Source organism: Camponotus floridanus, unplaced genomic scaffold (assembly GCF_003227725.1).
Source record: "Camponotus floridanus strain SB8 unplaced genomic scaffold, Cflo_v7.5 scaffold18, whole genome shotgun sequence".
Classification (NCBI taxonomy): domain Eukaryota; kingdom Metazoa; phylum Arthropoda; class Insecta; order Hymenoptera; family Formicidae; genus Camponotus; species Camponotus floridanus.
This window is the reverse complement of record NW_020229303.1, coordinates 435,074-454,881: the sequence shown is the minus strand read 5'-3', so window position 1 is coordinate 454,881 and position 19,808 is coordinate 435,074. Positions and strand designations below refer to the sequence as shown.

Here is a 19,808-nt window from a genome sequence, read left to right as displayed (position 1 = left end):
CGCGAGGATTAACATAAAAACCTGACATCCCCGTCTATCCGTCCTCTTCTTATGCAAAAGCGGCCTTTAAGCAACCGCCATCCCCATAAGACGCGCCGCGCATTCCCGAAAAGCTACCGCCATCCGGAATCGCCGCATAAAATTTCGCGGTACTTTCGTCGTACTACTGAATTTTTATTAGTTCGTGCATTAGCATATTATGAGACCGCCAAGTTTTATGAAAACGAGACGCGCGAGCTTTCGTAAATCCGTCGAAGTCGACAAACCGCCTCGGATTGTCGCGCCCGCGGAAATTAGCGTCGCTTTTTCCCCGACAATCTAACGGCGATGAAAAATTTATCGGCCGAGGAAGCTGAACCCGCGAATCTAGGACCGACGAAAAAAAAAAAATAACGACAATATTCGTGGAAGAATTTCGTCCTCTTCGCGAAATGTCGCCTCCTATACTAATCGAGAACGCGAGGATGCGCAATCGCGTACCGTTAAATCGACAAGGTACACGTGATGAGGCGACAAATATTTGTTAACTTTCGCGCCAATATATAATCGATATATATCGAATATTTCTTCGTTTGCGATCCAATACCGATAGGTGAATAGTTACACGTGACGGCGATAGATCCTCGTGAAATTAAGCGGCATTGGTCACGAAGTCACGTACAGGCTTCCGACGGTATTAACTACGATCGAGCTCGTTATCTTCGATGTTATCGCGTCGTCAGAGCAAACGTTTGCGTTACCGCAAATAGCGAGCTAGTACTCCGACGACGACTTTAACCGGGTGTACTTAATCCATCGATCCGCGAGGTATTACGAAGGGAGATGATCGCAGGTAGTAGCTATCACGATGGTCAACAATGCGATTTCGACGCTCGCGTTGAATTAAATTTAATATATTTATCATTTTTCGCGTTCAGATTGCATTATATATAATAGTAATTTAATTATTGCAATCTGATGACGAGAGAAGAGATGACATCTAATTTAATACCGATATAAACAGATGTTTTAAAAATGATAATTATATAATATAATAATACTAAATAATATTAAATAATATTAAGGATAATAATTATTTATTGTATAATAAATAATATTGTAATTGTAATAATAAATAATATCAAACATAATAATTATAATTATATATTTTCTATTGTACGAGTTACATAATTCATACAATAGTTATTATCCTTAATACAAATCGCTTATCTGTTCATATCGTGTCGGTATTAAATCAGATGTCACTCTTCTCTCGTCATCAGATTGCAATAATTAAATTATTATATATAATAATTATATTATATATAATAATTTAATTATTAGCACAGATTATTGCTTGCAATATAGTTGAAGGCATTTTGTGTTTTTGAAAAATTCGATAAAATAAAATTAATATTACAATCAATCTTGTATTGATGACATTCATATAGAAAAGCAATACATATATTAATATGAAATGCGTAATTTAATTACGTATGTATATATAACAAAGTTATTGATTTCATAAGGGAATTGCAAATATATACGAATCAAACATTACGTAATGCATTATTAATTTACGAAAATTCTCGATGGCATCCACGCACGATATTAAAATTGTTATAAAACGTAGACTAATTAATAATTTTTATTATATTCGCCAAATATTATAAAACTTTTAAATGTAATTATTTATATATATTTTTGTTCCTAAACGCGATTTTGACTCTTGTAGCCAATCACGTAACACGGATGTAAAATCTTCCTCACGTATCACATTCGCACAACTGTGTGTCTGCAATATTAAATGCAACAATAAATGAATTTCATTGAAGAAACATTGCACAATTGGCGAATAGAGGATCATTATCATTATAAAGTAACATATGCGTGCGAGATCGGTTGATATTTCAATACAATCCCAAGAGAGACGAGAAAGATAAACCAGGATTCTATAAAGCGGTCATGATTGATTGAGCAAGCGAAGAGAAATTATCATGGACGCGTGTTCTCGAGGCGCCTGGTCATATTTAAATGTCAAATGACATTTCCCTTCGAACAAGCCTTGTAGATTCACGGTATTCTTACGATGAATTTCATCTAATTATCCTTATTATCTCGTAATCACCGTGATGCCGGGCAAACATCACCGTGCGCTTTATTAATGGCAACATTTCGCGCGGAAATTTCGAGCTTTTCGCAAACTGTAATCGCGCGTACCAGAGTTTTTTGTTCGACGCCACGACACGTTTCATCTTATGACAGTGCAACGGCCATGCAATTAGCGAAACCGCAGACGTAATCGTCCCGAGAGATTGCCCAATTTAAATAATGTTTGCCCGCCCCGTCCTCTTTCATAAGAACAAATAACAAAGCGTCCCCTTTTATTCGCTCGCTGCGCCGAAAAAAATATATATAATAAAGCGCACTCTTGCTTCATGCAACCAGATCAATATCTGCAGCCATTGCCAATAATTTTTAAACACAAAGAGTTTATTCATTTTCCAATTTCACGTTTAAAAAATTCGCTATAAAGAGTTAAATATATTTTTCTTATTCTCAGAAAATGGTCAAGGAATTAAGTTTTTCTGTAGGTGTAGAGTCTACAAAAATATCTCTCGATCGAACAAAATTGCTTGAATTAGTTTCGTGTGTCAGTAATCTTTCTATTTATTCACGTAAACAAAAGTCTCGAGACGAAAGAATCCAAGCAATTCCAACTTTCCCTCATTTTCACTTCTAATATGTCAATCGATAAAAGTATATATGACGACAGTTATGCAACTTTCTTTCATGCAAAAGAATCTCCGGATACGTGGATGTTTATTTTCACATTTCTCTTGCATCTTTTAAAAGCAGGAAACTGTGCACATATTTTATATATTACGGCGAAAGTAATAAATTATTCAATGTCATATATGCGCACTAACTATCCATGAAATGTCAATGAGATGTCAACGAGTTAGTGCTCATTATATCTCTCCAATATTTTCTTATAATTATCTTTTATTTTCATAATTTATTCATCTTTTCTTTATTTATATTCATTATTTATTTATATTCATAACTTATTTATCAATTTTATTTATCTTTTATATTCATTATTTATAAATAATAATCTTTAAAATAATTATCTTTTATTTATTTAGATTCATAATTTATTTAAGAGAGACGACATATTCTTGCAAGATGCTTTAGAAATTTGTCGACAGGTTGAAAATGAACTTTTTACTCTGATTATAGATTTTTGTTCTAGCAGAACTTTTCTCTTATCACGATGTGACTTTCCAAGTTCGTGATAGAAAATAGAGTAAACTAAAATTTAGCTATCAATGATTTTCCACAACGTTATTTGGTTGCTGCAGTTTTGTCAAAATAGGATGATTGCAACGCTGTATTCTTTGGCTATGTGCATCGCAAAGTCCTTTGACGCATCCAACTTCGTTACCTCGGAGTTCCACCCGAATCCGGAATTTTTGGCAGATACCTGAAAAGCCTACCGCGTTTTTTTCATCTCTTTTTCTTCCCTCCTTCGTGACATTGAGTGGGTAGATTTATATCCAGGACGCGTCCCGCTACCGCTGTCTATTCCAATATTTTCTTTTGCTGTATATTTTAGATTTTTCCGATAATACGTGGTCGTTTGAGAAAACCTTTTTTTTTTTCTTCAACGCATCGCGAGAGAAATTACTCCTATCGACTAATCGCGAGTCATGTATATTCTATGTCACGTAAACGCCCGTGCGGGCAAATTTGCATTTCAAATGCTCTTACGAGAAACGACTCGGGAAAGTTTAGATTGTAGTAACATCATATAATACATCGCGTATAAGTTTATCATATATATTAAAATGTGATTTTTAAATAAAAGATCTCGGTATACGTAAAATTATATGTGTATACTGAATTTATTTAAAATATGCACTAAAAAAAATAAATTTTTCAACGACACAATGATTGCGAGATTTACGCTGCATCTATTCCATATGTTATATCGCCTTTTTATGTTTTAATTTATGTAAAATCAATTATTCATTCTCTTTCTCTAAACACATATGACACTTGATCTTGAATACTTTTGATCGCAGTTGTGTCAAGAATTGTATTAGCGGCCGCAGAAGCACTTTTAAACTCAAGACCCCAATTGATATCGCGACTAATTGAAAAAATAATAAAAAGTGCTTTGTAAGGGAATGAATAGAGTAAAAGTGCAATGGCGGAGACACTGGCAGGCGTGTACGGAACTTCCATCTAATTATACCGCCTAATTTGAGAAATCTACTTAAGGAATCGAGTAATCTACGCGAAGCACCTCTCGTAATGATCTCGTTTGCCAGTACGAAGAAGCGGAACTTTCCCGTTCCAAATCGATCGGCGCGCAGCTGGAAGCGCGATAAAAGTCCGTTATCTAGTATCGTCAGGATGGATTATTTTATAGTTCGATCGCGTGGGTAAGCACATAATTGTGTTCTCTACGAGAAAGCTCGATCATTGACATAAATGAGATGAGAAATAAATTTACAGTTTAATCGAAACGAGATCCTCTCGGCAATTTCAGATACGTCAATGTGTATTTCTTAATAAAAAATGTCTAAGCTCCGATTTTAATGGAAATTGATAGCATTGTATGTCAAACAAATATAATTTTGATTTAATTATTTTTGTGACTCTGATGAGTTTTATTATTATAATTGAATCATAGCTACGTCCTTGAATTACATTTGCAGATGTAATATTTGGGAACCATTAGAAAAAAATCATCGAACATATATAATCATTTTTTTAAGGAAATATGAATTCATACAATTACACATTAATTCATTGTTAATTGCATCTAATTCATTGGCGTTAGCTACAATTTATGATTTATGAAATATTATTAATATGCGTAAAGTCAGATCTATCAATAAATAATATAACATGACAATTATATTATAAATAATTCAAAACTCATCAGTATAGCCAATAAATAGAATATAATTACAGGAAAATAACTATCGAGTCAAAAGTTTTTTTTTCTTCCGTAGAAATTAAAAGTAAAATATAAATATCAAAATTGAAATAAAACGGAAGAATAAAAAAATAGAAACGCGTAACAAATATTTCTCAATTTGCGAATCTATAGTAATTAAATAATCACAAAACTTATATCCTTTTTGTTATTATTAATGTTATTATATAATCTCTTTTGAATATGAAATTACAGTAACAACAGTTAAAGTCGTATACTAAAACCGCGGTCACGATTATTACTCGAACCTATTACACAAACTGCTTACACAAACTCAATTTGCGTAATGACTTATTAAACGATAATAATTGATCGTGATAATGAACACGACCGCTTCCGTCATATAACAGTACCATAGAGAACGATAATGACAACGCGATAACGATATGAAAAATTCATTGTTAGAATGGATCGAGCCGCAAAGCTTTTAACGAGACGCATTAACCAGTCCGATTTTGAGCATTAGAAGGTTCTATTAAGCTTTTTAGAATTTACATCGATGATATGGCGGAGAGATTTTGAACAATCTGTTACAAAATGCATGTGAAAGTGCCAATGAGATATTCATGAATCTATTCTTTCTCGCACACACAGACACGCTTTAATCATCTCGGCATGCAATATGAAGCGATGCGACAAAAAAAGAGACACTATCAAAGCGACATAAAGTAACGGGATATTATGTAATATGATTGACGGTACTTTCAATAAAATTCTATTAACTTAACTGAGAAAATAATTGATTAATTTAATGAAAGGAATATACTCGGAGATCAGAGTACACGAGCTCTCTTCAAAAATTAATGCAATATAAAATTCTATTCCATGTAATAATAGAATTATAAAATTTAGACATCAATTAATCAGCTAAATGGACGTTAAAATCCTGTAATATTTATTAGTATCCTTTATATAGTCTATCGATCTCATGATAAATTTCTGGTTTCCACCTAGATTGATTAATTTTAGCTCTCTGCCTACCTTGCAGACAATGCTATGATTTATAAAGCGGCAGAAAATTAGATATCCCTTGGATAATCAGTAGCAAACTAGGGAGACTAGAAAAAGAGAAAGGCAAGGAAATCAATCGTTAACTAACTTTCCCGATATTTTAAAAATAATATATGAAGAGAAAACGAAATGTTCTCGGCAGCGAGCGGACATCAGGGATGAAAAAACGACAGGAAGGACAGATCCTTTTAAAGTTTCAGGATGTAAAGATCGTCTCGTAAAATCTCGACCTAATTCGACAGCGCAATAAAAGGGCGATTTTGCGTTGCTGACCGATATGGGAGAGAATAGGAAGAGAATAGTGTCGTAGGTGAAGCGCAAGGTTAAGAGATTGGGAAGCGGTCAACAGGATCGCGATCGGCATGTGACCGCGACATTTCGATAGACGACGAATCAACACTCACGCACGTCACGTATCGCGGCTCTCCAACGACGTGGAGAGCAATGTAAATTCCGCGCTCGTCCGCGGTGCAGTCGTGCAGCGGTGAATAAGAACGAAGACGAAAGACGACTGGATTTTACTTGCGAATCTCGCAAATAGTCCACCTATTAATAACCGCGATATTCGAGGGTAGACGAGAGATCATCATTAATCGACTCTATGGCAAAGAGATATTTCTCCACCTCCGATTCTCTTCTGCCTCGCATCTCCTTATTCCGGCTTTGCTCTATATCACTTCGAGCTATTCGAGGAGCGAGAAGCGCCGAATAAGATTGAATGCAAATCCCTTCCCGAACGAGTCACGGCGACAATCAAAACATGCGACATGTTTGTTATAACGATCGAAATCCGGTGTATCTGATTTCGAGGGACTCGAACAACACGCGGCGTCTCTCCTGCTCCTTCGAGCACTCGTCTCACGTCTTCGTCATCTCACCGACGCTCTTATCCAAGACAATCTCCGTCTCCCGGTTCGTCCTTTCTCTTTCCCGGCTACGGTTAATACGCGCATTCCGCACCGCTATACGCGAGAGAGGAAACGACTATAGGGATTAGATTCGCGTAAGCGGCTTATTTATCGCCGCGATGGTACGTGGATTCGCAACAGGCGCGGAATACAGTCGCCGAAACGCGTATCCGCTAACACACAAATTTGCGTGCTATCTCTCCGCTGTAGGAAACAATACTCTCCTCATTCGAAGGAAACGCGATACATCGCACGATACACGGTAACGCCAATCGATCTGATTGGCTTCAGCCGACATACGCTGCGCCTGCATAACTCACCGCATACTTCAACGAATGGTGCGAATAAAGGCGCACGGAAGAATCTCCTCTCCTCGCGCATAGTTCGCTCTCGGAGTTTATCGTGCGCCTGTGCTTCAATTTAAATTCCATTCGAATAGATTCGTTACAGATCGTCACAGATTGCCGAACAGCGGCAAGGACTATGACCAACGGAATAAGGATACGTGAATGACCGTTCGTACCAGTGAATGACCACTGAGTCTATTTTAATTCGATATAAAAAATAAATAAAGTCTATTTTAATTCGATATAAAAAATAATAAAGAGGGTAGATATTTTTAAAGTAGGTTATTATAATGCCTTTTGAATTTATAATTTTAAATTAATTAAAGTAAATTTTCGTCCAAGCTAATAACGATCATTCATTAATTATTCCATCAATTTCATATTTTATTTTATTTTTCTATAATTGATTTTGAATAGTGTATTTTAAAGACAACGTATGACAAAATTGATATCTTCGTTTAATAAATAAAATATGATATATCTGCTAATGTTCCAGCCATTAATACATCTTTTTTAATTACATTAGCCTATCTGATTGACTAAATTGAATATCTCGCATGCGAATAGGAAGGTATAAATATTGTAGGAAGTAAAAAGGGGAAAAATAAAAGCCGTATCGAGGCTCATAATGCTGATTATGTGCTATTACATGTGCAATCAGAAGATGTAACGTAATCATGAGAAGATGTAATATAATCGACATCGCTACATTGATTGCTGGAGTATTTTCTTTTTCTTTTTCTCCATTATTGAGAGATATTCTTCCTCTGCCTTTCTTTAGCATTTCGTTAGTTCGTATCGCACAATTTCTTCGTGGTTGTTGCGCCGTTACCGGAAGCAACTGCGTAGCGATAGGAAGAGCAGACACGTAAAGACCCCTTGGATTCCTCAACCGGAGCTGATTTTCCAGACTGTTCGCCAACTTCTTTATGAGATATTGGAGCGAGAAAGACAAAGAGAAAGAGAGAAAGAGAGAGAGTAGACAACTTTGTCGGCAATTATTTCGATATTGGAATTTAATCAGATAATACATTTAATTCGTAAGCCAACACAATTTTATTTGCAATATAATTCATATATTCCACTTTGCAAGAATATAAAATTATAATATGACAATTGTAAATATAAAATATCATAAAACGAAAGAAATATTCATATTTTGAGAATAATTGATTCAATCGTTTCATATTCTCGAAACTGAGATATTGTCTTTAATTTAATTGAAAATGCCATTCTTTTTAATCAGCTTTAAAATATAATTCTTTTCTATCTCTTTCTTCGTCTTTGTCTGTGCTATTGAAAATGACAATTATTAAAAATGATTGCATACACATACATACTATATGAAGGCATAATTTGCGCTTTAAAATATGAGATAATGAAAATTGTCTCTCATCGTTATGCTTGATGTCGGAAAAACGTAATAGTTCTATTTTAATATTTAAATTTAAACTCAGTTTCATTTTCTGCGTATTATTTGTCGCCTAAATAACGAATTGCAAATTTCAATATTTAATTGCAATGATTTGATTTAAAGGAAAATACACTTCAGTTTCGCAAAAATTAATCATGCATTGGTTACGTATCGCAAGAGCATTTCTTCTGGTTTATTTTCGATTATTAGATAGAAGCTGACCACTGCTCGAGGCAACTAAAATTGATTTAAAATATGTCGCTTTGATCGTGTGATTCGCGATACGTTTCGAGTTTTGTGTACACTTAATCACCGATAGAACGATAATTTGCAAATGTGCTATAATAACCAAAGAGCGAAAATCAAATCGCGATTTGAATTATAAAATTGAATTATAAAATTAAATTATAAAATTAAATTATAAAATTGAATTATAAAATTCACGATTATAAAATTCAATTATATAAATTATATAATAAAATCACGATGAGAAATAATAAGCGATTTATTATGCATTAATGTAATCATGCATAATATATATCGGTGAAAGTAGTTTCGAATCGACGAAATTACAATTTATGTAATATATCTAGCATAAATTTTTTATTCTTAAATATATATATTATTATATGATATATATATTACTATGTTTGTTTTATACATGATATACTATTATGTCTTGTTAATCTTTATTTTAAAAATGGCAGAATAAAAATAATTAATTTATGCAATAATTAATTTATGCGCGACACATCTTGCATTTATGATAATAAGAAAACACTTATACGTTTCATGCATAACGAAAATATTACGAAAAAATGTTCAATTTTTTCTCAATCTGGAATAACTTTTTCTAAAACTACAACCTAATTACATAACGATAAACTTACCCGCGGTTATATAAATGTTGCATTTAAAGTTGCATGTGTTGAATATTTATTTCCATTCACGTATATCGTGTTTTAAAACTAAATTAATATCAAACAAACACGCCATTCGAACATCACTTCACTTTAATGAAATGTACCACGTTGGCACTTTTTCGATACTTTTTTCTTTCGCAATCGATCAATGGAAAAATACCGACGAGACTCGAGTACGAATTCTCTAAGATATCACCGCGATCTTATTATAAAGGCGCGTTGCAATCATTGATTGTCGCTAAAATATGATAAGATAAACCGGAACCGAAGAGTTTCCTCTATCGCGCCATAATCTAATATGGGAGCGCAATGGAGAAAGGCGGTGAACCTGGCGACGACCAGGCGATGACTGAAGCGGTGCCGATAGCCGGCTCGTACACCTGCGACCTGCGGATTTCGCGGAGTAGGAGAAGGTGAACCAGGTAGGAGAAGGTGAACCGTAAAGAGAAGGAGCTCTCGCGATGGCCTTTACGCGAAAGCAGCAGCGGCAAAACCTTCGGCTTATCCGCCGAGCGGTTGCCCAACGATCGCCTCGCAGAAGACGCTCGGGATTCTTCAGCTGTCGATTTTTCAACGTTTTCTAACACTTTCTAAAATTAAGCCGTGAATAGCGACGCGTCCACCTGTTGAGGAGACGTCGGCGCCGCTGAATTATTCGTAAACGGCGAAAGAAAACGCGGTCTCGGCGACAAAATATCGAGCATCTCGAGAGTTTTCGCAGTCGCAAATTCTCGAGAAGCCAATCTCCCGGAATATATCGCAAACTACATTTCGCGTCTGGTTGCCATATAAAGAAAAGTCGTTCTCTCTGAGATCGCATACAGAGTTCTATCTTCGTATGACATCAGGGTAACGCAGTTGCTACGATTTATCAATAGCCACGTGATATTTGTCGATAAATAAAGATAAGCAATTTAATGGCGCGATGATGCATTCGCATTCGATCAGAATCGTCCTCGAAGACAAACGATTAAATGAATAATCACTTGTAGTTTACACAAATACAATTATAATCCGAGATTAATCTTTCCTGGATTTAATCCAATAGGAAAATGGTATACGTGAAACCTGCGTAGGAATCACGGACTATCCATTAGAAATCGTTGCAATATTATACATATACACATACACTCTCGCGAATTAAACTAAATTACAATTATCACAATTTCGAATTTTATTCCGGATACTCGAACAGTTTATCTCATAATGATGTTAAATTTTAATATTTTTTTAAATTATTAATTTCGACATTATTCAAAGTTTTTTTATGACTGATTCAAATTAATGAATATTTGCAAAAAATATATTTTTTGTGCCAATATAAAAATTTATCTCAATTCAGACAACCTAATCTAATCTATAGAAATTAGATATTAGCGACGATATATTTTTATTATACCTCTTACAAATTCACATATGTTTAAAGTGTTTCTCTTTTTTCTTTATCATAAAAATATCTATTTTTTTTAATTAAAAAGATTTAAATTAAGCGAAAAACACAAAAATCATACGTGATTTTAGTATGCTGCCAAAGCAACAGCAAGTAGTAAGCATTCCGAATGGGATAAATGCAAGAGCAGTTAGCGTTTGTGAATCAAAAGCAAGATTAAACGATACATGCCGTAAAGCGACTGTTTCTCTCCGCAAATTACAGATCTTCGAGGTATATAATTAGCGTGTAATGATGTAAGACTGTTATTCGTTTTAGACTGCGGCAAAACGTAAACGTCAAATATGAACGACGTGACATACAGAAAATTACACATCTTTCTGTAGTCACTATTGTATATTTAGAAATTTAATTGCTTATTAGAAATTTTACAGTTTTATATTTTCCAAGCACGCAAATATCAAATACTCATTTTTCTTTTATGTATAAACTTAATAAAAAAAAATTGCATACAAATATTTTTGATAATTTATATTTTGATAATTAAAATCCAAAAATTATTTATAATTTTAAGGTAATTTTATGATTAAAAAATTTAGTTTTTTAAATAATATTACTGTATAATTAGGTATTATAAAGATAAATATTTTTCACGAGAGAAATTTAAATTGGAAAACGCTCGATCTTAATCCCTGTGGAATGTTTTCCAATCTATTCGATTCGGAATCGCTCGTTAGAGAAAAAAAACAAAATAAAAATTTTATAGGAACAATTTTATTTTTTTCAAAAAAATACTTTTGTATTCGCGAAGCTGATTGTAATGTTAACCTGCGGTCGCCTTTCACGCGACGTTTTATTTCGCGATTGAATTCTGCTCGTGCGATACTGATAAGTTATGGTCACGGTCGCAGCCAGCCGATATTCCTGCCAACAAATTCCCCGTAGGTACGGCTTTATTTATGGACTCCGTAATTCGAAAACCAGCTGTATGGAAGGAAGCAATTTGCTCGATTACCGATACAATATTGCAACGAAGTGGCGACGAAAGGGGATCGTTTCGACGAGGAAAAAGAGCTAGTAACGATGTCAAATGCATTTTTTAGATGAAGCAAATTGAAATTTATATACGTTTGTTATAAATATAAGATTCTTGAATTTCTCAAGCTTGAATTCGAAAAAAAATATATCTAGAATAATTTAATTTTATTCTCTCCCCTTATATATGAACAGACTATTATACGCGATATTTATAAAAGTTTCACTTTGCGATAATCTTAAGATCACCATTGTACATGTAACATTCGCTTTGACAGCGTAAAGGAAGTCGAAATTTTTTCTATCTAAAGTAATAGAACGAAAAGCAAGATTTTATCGCGACATCCAATCGATGGTATCCCGAATTATCGCGTGCCGTTCGATTTCGCAAACTAATTCTGCGAATTCTAAAAGTTTCCGCCGTTCGATTGCGAGAATAAGGGAAACGCCGAGAAATTGCGAGCTTTGGCTTCGCAAAGATTGCGTTTAATCAGAATTAAGGATGCGCTTGTGGACCATCGATCGGTCCAAGCGGTCGGCCGATCTCGGTTTCGTTTAGAATAGAGTAGGTCTAATCAGTGGCGGGATTTCCCGAGTGATTGCTGCCAGCGTTTCAAAGTTTCGATCCTGTCAGATAGCTATCGCTTTTCGTCGAATATCCGCAGCGAAATTACACACATGTGTTGTTGCCGGGTATCGATTTTGATCCATCCGTTTCACGGACTCCGCACTTGTATATCCAGCATGCAACTATCGTCGCAAATTCCTTTCGGAGACTTTCCATCGCGAAGTCCGCGAACATTTTCCGTATTAATACTTCGATGGAGAAATACCATGTACGATGTTATACGCGATAAAAGCATGCATTGAAGATGCGTTTGAGTCATCAATTAATTGCGACATTGACTTCCATTTTCCTTTCGCTAATGATGCCGTAAATCATAAGATGAATATTTAAATGTGTAATCTTTGTGCCTGCGTCTTTCGACTTGACATTCTCGAGTTAAATGTATGGACAATTCCCAGGAATCGCTGTTATTATTATCTTTTACGCCAGAAATATTTTTCCAATGAAAGATGTAAAAATATTCAAATATTTAAATTAAAAATAATCTTACACATTATATTTTGAAATATTCTATCAAATTTCGGACCCTTCCCAACGAAAATAATATAACTTTTTTGTTCGCAACGTTCATAAAGCTGTGCGCCTTAATCGAGATATTTCGTCGTCGACGGAAAAGAAGTCGTTCTCTGTCAGATTTCTTCCGGTGAAGCGCGAAGGAAGTCTGACGTCACGTTTCATGTCGTACACTCGACGAATTTGTAATTGTCTCTGCGATGTGTACAGACTCCAAATGCCCGCTTCTGCGCAAGAGTAATTAATAAATCATTGAAAAGACACGCGATTAAAAAAGCACTCGAGTCCCTGATGCATCGCTTCGGGTCTTTGTGAATCATTTTGATCGAATGAACCTTTGAATAGATTCATCTTTATGACGTTTATTTAATTACGATCCACTTTCAATTTTCTTCCTTCCATCTTATGACACTTTCATTTCATTCGATACAGCTTGACCGATATAGTACATTTTACGATTTTTTTTTGGATCGAAAAATATTACTTTTACCTTTATCTTATCTTAGTGTTTGTATTTCAATGAAAATGTCATACCAACGATTTAAACACATCTGCAATCTCTCATATTAATGCATATGATTTTTATTTATACGAACAATGATGTCAGTTTTGACGAATATTCTTGATGTAATAAAATTTCTTTTTATTGAAGAATATTCAATTATTTTCGATTAGAGAACTCTAAAAAGCCGATGTAAAATTAAGTATTTTATTAAAATCTAATTAAAAATCTTGCGCGTATTTTTCGATATTTTCGAATGCTTCGAATTTAACTGACGTTAATTAACTTCGTGCATCATCAAGATCATACGTCGAAAATTTAATCTCTATTCAACCGACTACGATGCGATAATTAAGAATATCAAATTGTACAAGTTTATTAAAATATACCTATATTGCCTCGATTGTTTGATAATTAACAGGAATTCCACGATGATGTAATCAATCATACGGAAAAAAATAAAAGCCCGGATTTCATCCCAATCACTTTCCAATCGGTATCACGGTAACACGGTATGTAGGATGCTATTGTAACTGTCATTCCATCGATGTCAAATTCCGGAATATTACATCACGGTGAATAATTATATTCATTTCTCAACGCGCAAACAATGCGATACCGTAAATAATTAAAAGTTTGGATACTGTTGGATTTGCAAGTGTAATCGACAGACAAACAGCAATTTAATACGTAATATCTTGTTGGTGTGGGCCATTATTCGTAGGTACTCTACCATGAATATCACGTCGGCGACACGAGAATATTGGAATATCGAGGGCAATGTAGTAGATGTCAACGTGTCAAGCGGAGCGTAAAATAATGGATTGTGACATTTAACAAGATTCACATGGATCGCAATGTTATTTTTTTGCGCACGCAGTTACGCCAAGTGACTTTGTATATCTTCAATCAACGACGGAAACTGGAATAGGGTTCTGAAAATAACGCCGTCTCGTTTCTTCGATCGTTCGTGTTATGCCGCAAAATAATATATGTAAGATGGAACACAAACCTTTCCGAGGAAGCGATTTATTTTTAAAGAAAGCATATTTTTGGGCTTTCCTCCAGTCTCGTTCAACGTGGAACGTAAAAAATAGCCTCGGAAGGATCTCTCGATAGCTCGCTGCAGCTCTCCCTTTCACGAAAAATTACTACATTTCCGAAGGGTCCCGACAAGTGCAACGATCATGGGCATCGATCCGCATCGGTCGCCGTTGGGAACTAAATTTGCCGACGGTAAAAGCAATTTATTTCCAACTCCATTCCAACTACCAACGCAACAAAAATTGTATAGTCTGCTCCTGCAGACATTGCCGCATGACAAGAAGCAATTTCTCTCTTTATAATCATATTTACACAATAATATAAAAGTATCTGTTAAAATAATGAAACATATTTCTGTTACAGCACAGACAACTTTCGAATTTTGCGCTCAAGAGAAAAGAAAAATATACCGAAAAATTACTATTGTATATTTCATTCCTTGCAAAAATTACATCATTTTACTCATGTTTCTGTTTCACGATCGATCAAATTACTCATTTTTCAAGTCTCTTAGAGAAGATAATTACCAACAAGTTATAATTTTTTTCATAAGCGAAATAAAAATATTTATTAATGTCAAGCGCGTCAATAATCATTAATAATAATTAAGCTTCAAAATGCAAATCTTTCAACAAAACTTTTTTTTTAGGAATTTTCCATGACACTTGTGAAAAATAACCCATTTAAGGATTTGCTTCATAGGCACGATCCTTTTGAAAAATTACCACGTTCCTCTAAATTTCTTTCCCCGTCTGATGAAACGTCGATTCATATCAGTTGCCGTCCGCGAGTTAAATTCACCGACGAAGAAGGAACCTTTCTATAGGGAAGGAAAAGCCTCACATCCCAAAAAATTCTATCGTACGCAACCTAGGAAGCAACCGAGCTAGCAGCCTCTGATCGAACGAGCCATTTCTCCCTCGGTCTTACATCACTTTTATGCCCACCATATTTCTGACCGGCCAAACGGTCCGACGAATAATGCATTATTTACGGCGAAATTCCACGAGAACCGACCGAAAGTATCATCATCATCCAGAAAAAAAATTCACGCGATCTTCTCCTTAAGTACAATACTACATTCTTTTTACTAGATTATGTGATTTTTTTCCTAAAACGTATAAATATGTTTTTCAAATCATTTATCATTAATACCATAATTATTTGAATAAAACACTTTCACAATACTTTTTGTATTATTAACGAATTCATAAATTTTTCGTGTACATACATGTACTTTTAATTATTAAAAAATTCCATTTGATTGCGTCCATAGTTTTTATACATCGAAATAGAAGATACCTTTCATCTGCGCGCGATGATGCTTTGACATTCCATTACATTGATTAAAATCTATATCACAGAACCGATATTTTTACACTCTCAATAATGATCTGCTTTGTTTTCAACGAAAAAAAAAAAAAAAATAATACTACACATGCGAATTCGTAAAAATGAAATCGTAATATTATTTTTTATGCGACATGGTTGAGAAATTAGATGGAAATGACGAACTGGAAATTTCTAAAATTCATGATAGTATATACAAAAATTGAATTTTTTTCAATAGCATCTGTTTATATAAAATAGAAAAAAGTATAAAATATGTTTTTATACAAAATCATATTAAATATTTGTGCAAAGGAATTTTTTCTTTTCTTTCTGTTAGATGAATATAAAAAGGCTTTCTGTGAAAAAAGAGTGTAATATTTTAATTTTATCATCGAAATTTTATCACGAAAAAGCATACACGTTTCGCCCTAATAAATACGCTTCGTATTTGCTCGTGCGACTGCAGCAAAATTTTGGTTTATATCGCTCGACGATTAATCTCAGTCAATTCCTTGGCAGCTTTCCGAGCAATGACTATCGACAGTTGCCGCAATTTCTTTTAACCTTCACCCTTCCAGCAGCGCCATATTCGCCACCTGACCCAGCATTGAAATATTATCGGCGTTAAGGAAGGTGCTGGGAGAGCAAAGATATCCTCAATCATCATAACCAGAATACGACTTGAGAGACGAGTCCGTAGACTTTATCAATTTTTTGTCATTTGCGAAAAATAAAAGTTAATCGAAATTTGATTATCGAGTTTCGATGATAATTATTGACAGATTTCGAACGCAATGTTTGAAAAAAAAAAAAACTATGTTGTACATATTATTTAAAGAAATTAAAAATATAGCCATTCTCAAAGTTAGAAAAAATTCCTTATCGAAAGTAATATATTATCAAATAACTTATTTTTTCTATTTTTATTTTTGAATAAATTGAAGGCGATTTTCCTAAATTCATGCAAAAATTGAATCAATTATGTATTATTTACTCTTATTGATGAAAAATCGCCTGAAAGATGTTCAAGTACACGTAACGATGTCAAATCGATACTGCTGTATCATGACAATACCTCGGCTTACACACTATCATAGCGTGCATCTGCAGTAATGATAAATAATGTTTCACGATCGATCAAAAATAACCGCTTTTTATACCGCTCTTAAGCTCACACGTGCGACGTTGGAAAGCTTAACGACCCCGACGATTCAGACTCGGCCATCTCCAGCTATGCCGCAAGATCGAGAACGGTAATGCAGATTTATCGGTACAAAATGATATTCCTGCAAAAAGCCGTGCACGAAGATCGTTACGGAACGACGAAGATATCGAGCTGAAACGAGCAATCAGTTTTTCTGGCCGACCTTTAACTCCGAATAATGTCCAGTTTTTTGCTGCCATAAGTCCTTTCGCAGCGCGAAATATTCGTTGGAAGTATAATTCGCTCGCACGACATTTACTTTGGTTAATTTGTTTGCTGCCTAATGTAAATTGTCATTTCACGTGCAAATTTCCTCGCATTTGATTGTGACGATTACTAATGAATTAATAATCACTTAGCAATTTTTATAATTATTTTTATAATTAAGTTTAAAAAAATGGCGAGATCGCGATTAAAATAATTGTACGAGACTTACGTGATTTGCAAGAAAAATGTGGAAAGCATCCGCGCCATTATTAGAAAAATGTTAACTTCCTTTCAGGAATATTACACTTCCGAGAGGCGCGCTAATAAATAACTAAAATAAATTATTCATTCCATTATCTTTTTTAATTATAAATTTTCATGTCCCGGGCAAAGTTAATGTTATTCAACATTTCCATATCATCGGCGTCCATCTTTCACGGAAGATGCGCGGTTACAAAATGACGATGGTGTTCCTTCGAGCGCGCAACGACCCTTCCTTCGTCCTGGGTTAATCTCAGTCGGAATAATTGCATCCTAGTACGTGATAGATGATGTCATCTCGCCATTCGTAACCTCGTATTCCATAACTTCGCAATATGGCGCGCAACTTGCATCGAAACTCTCCAAGAGATCGAGGAGACGATTGTTACATGGCCGGGAAAGGGAAGACAATCCTGGTAGGGTATTCGAGAGAATCGCAAATTAGCTTTTCCTACTGTGAAACGTCGAGATCGCGGACTTGAACGTATAATCCCTTCGACGCATAATCCCTATGGATCGCGTTGCACATCATGACTCGAATTGCAGGTCAAGATTTAAGTATATAATTTGGAGTCACGTGTATTTTTTGTGCGTTCCTCTTCTTTATTCATAACTTATTATATCTTCAACGAGATACGTGGTCGCTTCTAATAGACACTTTAAATTCTGCATAGGTTACTCTATAAGAGAGCATTATGCATTAATAATAAAAGAATATAATTAATCATGAGGTGTTATTGTTTGAAACAAAATTGTTTTTTTCATTTTAATATTTCGCAAAATTATGTACTTTGACAAGTGTTGTACGTCTATATCACGCGATATATACGTAAATAATTTGGCAAAATATTAAAATAAAAAAAAATAATTTTTTTCAAACAATAATATCCCATGTTTTGTATGTACAATCCCAGCAAAAAGTAGCTGAAAATCAATATTGACGAATATATCGTCTTTTGGTGTATTTTGAGTATGAGAAATTGTGTGGAGTATTACAATTTGATCTTAGCTACAGTGCAGAGATGTATTTTTTAATATTTATTACATTTTTACTGAAATATTCCGAATTTTGTTAATCGAAATAATTAACTTTTGGCAGAGAATTTCGCCTTGTGACAAATACATGGCTAACTTTATTGAATTATATTTAATATCTTTTTAACCAGTTAATATCTGTATAATATTATTTGACCAAATATTTTCTCTGTATCTAAATTTTTGCAAATTTTCAACAAATTCTGAATATTATTTCCATGTATTTTTGTCATTTGAATCGACGTGCTTATACGTTTCCCATAAGAACACATGTTAATTCGATGCAAATTAAAATCCTCATAACTTGTGAACGCTTTAGTGAAAGCGATTTAAAAATCGTACCGAAGATTCTAAACATATATAAAGACATTCTGTACAATTTTCACTAAGTTCTCAATATTTTGAAAATAGGTACAAAACATCCTTAATTATATTCTTCTATTATTAATGCATAATGCTCTCTTATAGAGTAATCTGTGCAGAATTTATGAGTTTGGGAATCTGCGAGAGAAGAAAGTCAATCAAAAACGCTATAATTGCACCGCTGGGCTTGCAACCGCTGTCTGTGTATTAACTATCCGCAAAAATACAGCCTTCCCTACAAGAAGGTTAAACCACATCTCTCTTCGCGCGGTTTCGCGTCTAACTTGGCGAGCTACATGCCGTGTAATGGACCGCGAGCATCACGCCGTCTCCTTTCCCGCGCGGATGTTATTTAGTAGGAAGTACTTATTCACGGGAGCAGTAAAGCGGCCATTATAAGTCTCCGGAGGCAAATAACCGTGGAGCTACCCCATATCGCTCGCTTTCATAAATCGAGAGTCGTGGAAGAGGGGCCGGGGGTAAAAATAAGAACAAAGACGTGAAGAATGATACGTAGAAACTGGAAAGAAAGAAAGCAGGAGACGGGAACGAGGACGATCGCGCTCGTAAATGCGAATGCAAATGCGATAGATGGGAAACCACGCGAACGCGTATGATGGATCGAAATGCGGGAGTGCGAGAGTGAGAAGGAGTCGATAGGGATATCCGAACAAAGGAATGATGTTCGCCAAAAGGGGAAC

General features: G+C 34.7%; 1 protein-coding gene across 3 annotated transcripts in view; it reads right to left on the bottom strand.

Moving 5' to 3' along the window:
* The window catches only part of LOC105255483 (putative polypeptide N-acetylgalactosaminyltransferase 9), a 195,327-nt gene that overhangs the window by 121,355 nt on the left and 54,164 nt on the right, over positions 1-19,808 (bottom strand). The window contains exon 1 of one of the 3 annotated variants that reach the window (XM_025407548.1): positions 9,561-9,929. The exons of the other annotated variants lie outside the window; for them this stretch is intronic. The gene's annotated coding sequence lies outside the window, so the exon portion shown is untranslated. Of the gene's footprint in view, positions 1-9,560; positions 9,930-19,808 lie in introns of those variants that run through there. 3 annotated transcript variants of the gene reach the window in all.